Consider the following 5,010-nt stretch of genomic DNA (forward strand, 5'->3'; position numbering starts at 1 on the left):
GAGACACTTGGCTGGCAGCTGTCTTCCCACAATGGGAGAGGGGAATGCAAGAGTTTATTTAATTTTTAGGTAATATAAGGTTAGATTGTTATGAGATGTCGACGTGCTTGAAGAACCTGTGCATCTGATGACTGTGTGAATCACACAGTATTGGCAGTGGTCCATAAGGAAGAGATGGTATGCAGCATTCCCCCTGTATTAACAAACCCCTGAAAATCTCTGGCTGTATCATTTCTTTGATGTGACAGCGAATTTTGGACATGTACCTGAGTCACCTCTTACCTGGTAGATGCATCGTGGCTAAAGCATATGCGCCATTAGCAAGTTTCAGCTTTGCAGTGCAGTTGTAGATCACTTTTCTTTTATGTCTAATAGGCAGGGTAATGCTCTTGGAATATCCTCTTGAGGAGAAAAAGTGATTAGGCCACTACAGCTCATTCTTGTTTTCTAGATCTATGACATCCCTTGCTCTTCAGCTTAGTTGATTTCGGGCAGTTGGTTTCTGAGGGTGGTGATAGGCTTTCCATAAATGATGGAACAACTGCTGATGGGTTTAATAAACCTCTGCCTGTGCTGGCATTAGAGCAGTAACACTGCTGTGTCTTTCTTTATGACTTTGCTGGTTCTTGCATCACTTATTTCCTCAGAATGCAGCAAATTAATACAAGAATTTCCTGGAGTGCCCAAGTTCCTAATTGGAACAGGAATAAACTCAGAACTGAAAGTCTTTGAAACTGGAGGCTCTGAAAGATATGATTAATCCTGGACTTATTCCAGTGGGTATATTCTAGTATACTACTTATTAGACTATAATTTCTATATAAAGACAACAAAAAAATAAGGGGAATGCTCCGTATAGAGAAGTAGTAAATTTTCTAAAAAGTCTGAAAAAAATTAAAAATACCAGAAGCCAGATCTGGGAACTTAATTCTTTTTGCAGTACTTGGAAATCCTGTTCTCCCTCATGTACTGGAGAAGAACCTTGCTGAGTAACATCTGGATCTATGTGCCATTTTTAGGAAGGGAAGATATAGCAAGTCTTAACTGCAAACTTTGCAAGCAAATTAAACGAGCAGATGTGTTCAAAGGTCCTCATTTTAGTGTTTTAGCAGAGTTCCCTCAGAGGCTGCTGTTTGAAGCAATGCTTTCCTTGGGTTTTCTCTGCTGTCACTCAGCATTGCCTCAAGCCTTACCTCCTTTTCCCTCACCTGCCCTTTCAGCGTCCCTTTTCTTTTTTTTTAAATCTCAGCTGTCGAGTGAGCTGTTGACCTGCCACACAGAGCATTGGCCACACAGACGGATCCTTACAAGAAGCATTACCTTTTTGGCAACTTTTTCTACCGCCAAGGACGAACATGCACTGGAATGCTGATGTTGTTGCTAAGAGCGTGTGACACGACGTTCTCAGCTGGCCCTCATCCTACAAGCCCACATCAACTGCCATTAAGCCTTAATAGGCATATTTGAGAGGTAACGGTTATTGCGGAGCACTGATAACTCCTAGACCTTTCGCATTCTTCTTTCTAGCACTAGAGAGAGTCAAGACCCCAAGAAAGTATAGAATCACTTCTCAATCATGAGACACCTTTAACTATGGCTCTGGCCATTCAGAAACTATGTGAAGCTGCACCAGAGCTACTCTCAGGCATGTCTCAGGAAAATCTGCCCTTGGTAGATCTGTACATAATTCTTTGACACATTATCTTGTAAACCACAACAGAATCTTACCTACTGATTTTTGATGGAAGTTAGCATAAAGGGAACTAAAAGCCAAAGTTTCCAAGGGGACACAGATTAAATGAAACGTGGTATTTATTACGATGGATAATTTAATTTCCTGGGGGTTTTGAGTTTGCCATAGGCATGCTCTTTGTGTAAGCACAAATTACGGCTTTTGATTATTAATAAGAAAAATGCATGAGTTAATATTCCTAAAGCATCTTAAGGATAAGTATTTATTAAATGCTATGTTTAATTAATAGTTTGTGATAAAAACTTGGCAGTTGTTTCCAAAATTAGTCTGCTAGTTTGCAATTTTCAGTTCTGATTAGATATTTATTTTATACATATCAGCAATAAAATGTATTGTCTTTATCACTGTTTTTTCTTCATGGCAACTTGAAGTTTGAACTTTAACTCAGAATGAACTTCGCTGCTTAATCCCCCTTGCAGGTGTAGCAGTATTGCCCTGCAGTAATAATTCTGCATATCAGAAAAACTTATGGTACCTGTGGTGTACTATGTGCCATTCAGATATAATTTTCAACAGGCATGAAGCTCTAAATACTTTTAGTCCAACATAGGTTTTCTTAAGCTGATATAAAGTACTAGACCATACCCTCTGCTGTTATCACACTATTACATTTAATTTACAAAGCCACTGATGTAAATTTGCACTAGTGAAATGCTTGGGGTAAGTTTAGGTGCAGTTGGTAGCAGTCTTCCATCCCTTCTGGGAGGATCCTGGTTTGCGCATCCTTCATTTAAGAGGCTAAATGCACTTTTGACTGATGGCAGCGCGTTAGTTTTTAAATGGTTACTTTGCAATTTCAAATCAATGTGCCTTTCTAAGCACTGAGTTGGAGGCAGATCAGTATGACTCAACCATATTTGCACTGCTATAAAAAAACATGTACTGACACAGTACTCCAATAATTTTATTACCTTCTCCGCAAATGGATACACTGTGCGAGGTGGTTGAGATCTTTAAGGATGCCTCTGCCTTAGCTAATGTATGCATTAACAGCAATATTCAAATGTATCTTTCTCCACTGGTTCCTTTTCATTACACTGGAAAATGGGCTTTATTTGCTTTGGTTGCAGTACTTGATAAAGCTGTGTATGCTTGCACTTCCGTTTAGAGAGGGGGTAAAAAGTATTAGAGTACTCAGACTGGCTAATGAAATAGAGGGAGAAACATGGTCATTAGCTGGAGTGGTGGTTGGCTCCTGAGCCAGCTCTTCCACTGTAAGGAAGCATTTGATGCTCTTAGGAGACTCGCTTACTTCAGTGGGTAATGGTTCTGTTTATTGAGTTTGAGCGAATGCATTTGATTTAGTCAATTTAGGCTCTGCATTTAAGCAAATTACAAGTTAGGACTCGATCAGTGAGAGGTAAATTAGTTTGAATGCATATAAAAGGATCTTGCTGAGGGTAAATTTACAGTCAAACCATTACAAGGAAATCATAATGTGCAGTACATGTCAGGTTTGATAAATGAAGCAGGACTGTAAAATTGCCCTTGTCTTGAAGTGTGCTTGCATTTGGCTGGCTCGCAGAGCTGAAGTGCTGTTATGTCTGCTGGCTTGAACTGGCTCAGGAGAGAGAAATCTCTCCAACCTTGGAATTATGAAATTTAAAAAGGATGCGGGGAAGAATCCTTGCAAGTATACAAGCTCTTCTTCCTCTCCCCAACTACCTGGCTCTTCTTCCTCCGCTCCTTGGTCTTTCCCCCACCAGGACACTTGCCAAGTACAGGCACGGTGCGCTCATGCCTGCTGGGGAAAGGCATCAGCACAGCGGGAACCTCGTTCACAAGCACAGAGGGAGAGCTACTGGCCAGGCCATCGCTCTGGAAATAGGAGAGGATGAAATAGGTGGCCTCTTCAAGCCCTTCTTACTGTGTAGTGAGGGAATTCGGTTGTTGGGGGTTTGCTTTGCTGCAGGACTGTTTCCTCTGGAGCACGGAAACACTCTCTTTCAAGAGGCTCTTGAAAGAGAGTCTCTGGATAGGTCTCTTTCAAGAGTATCCTCCATGGTACAGTAAAAAAAACTTATTTTGCTTTCTTGATTGCCCCCAAATCAGCCACATAGGAAGTGGCAGAAAAAGTCAGGTAGCCAAACAGTTTTTGGTTTTGTAATTAAGAATTAAAAAAAAAATATAGAAAATACAGTACCTCTGTGAAGAAGGAAACATGTTGTTGTTACTAAGGTGACTAATTACAGTTTATCGGTGCAAAATGCTAACATTCAAAACTGGTAGTTCCTATATATCATAAAATAGGAGATTACAAAGATGTCACACCACAAAGTGTGGTGAAAGAAATGGTTTATTAAAACCACCATGGAAGAGAGAAATGCCAGTAAAATGATAAAAATTTGTACTTTCAGAAATGTTTGGCAGGGGGAACAGGAAATGGTCCATGAACTAGGCAGCTAAATGGTAAACTTAGTTCTCCATCTGTTCCTGTACTTTTAACAGTTCCTAAGTAGCAGCAACATCCAATGTCTTTAATGGAATCACATTTTAGAGACTTCACAGCCCAACGTGCCACTGCCAACTGGTGTTTGAGAGCACACTGCTGCTGCTGCAGTTAAGTATATAAAACTGCTTAGAGGCTTAACATAGCACGTGCCTTATAGACAGTGTATATACAAAGGTGCACTTGTGCATTGTGGCCATGCTTGCCTTAGTTTTGCACTGAATGTATCAGCATCTTGCAAACTTGGCCTTAAGAGCTATAACATGGATCAAAACTGAGCTTGCAGCACCTCTTTAAATGCTTCCTTACCAGGTGTAAAGTGGCTGTGTTGGATTTTGGTCTGATGACTGCTTAATCGTCATTTAATGTAACTGGAATGCGGCAATGCTCTCTTTAGTTTGTACTTTCAGGTGTAATGTCTGGATACAGGTTTTTTTTTTCTCTCTGTTGTTTTTTTATAGGATGGACATTAAGCAACTTAGTAGTGTGAGAAGCAGTGTTGGATTTTCTGGCCCATAATAGTTTAGAAAAAAAAAAAAAGACAGCATAAAAAAGTCTCGAACATTGTTGAAAAACCTACCTATACCCATAGCTATTAGCTGCTTGTTGAATAGTTGTAATCTTCAGGAGAGTAAAGAGTCGGAAGTATACAGACACATAGAGTAGAATTTCATGTTACATTTTTATTTTTTTTTATTCTCTTTTATATGAGAAACAGACCACTGTGAGCCATTTTGTATCTGGCCCTGGTGTAGATTTGCAGATCAAGCGCTCCCATCCATAGCAACGCTTTTCTCTACCCTGTCAT

Source organism: Apaloderma vittatum, unplaced genomic scaffold, assembly GCF_000703405.1.
Source record: "Apaloderma vittatum isolate BGI_N311 unplaced genomic scaffold, ASM70340v1 scaffold3003, whole genome shotgun sequence".
NCBI classification, from domain to species: Eukaryota; Metazoa; Chordata; class Aves; order Trogoniformes; family Trogonidae; genus Apaloderma; species Apaloderma vittatum.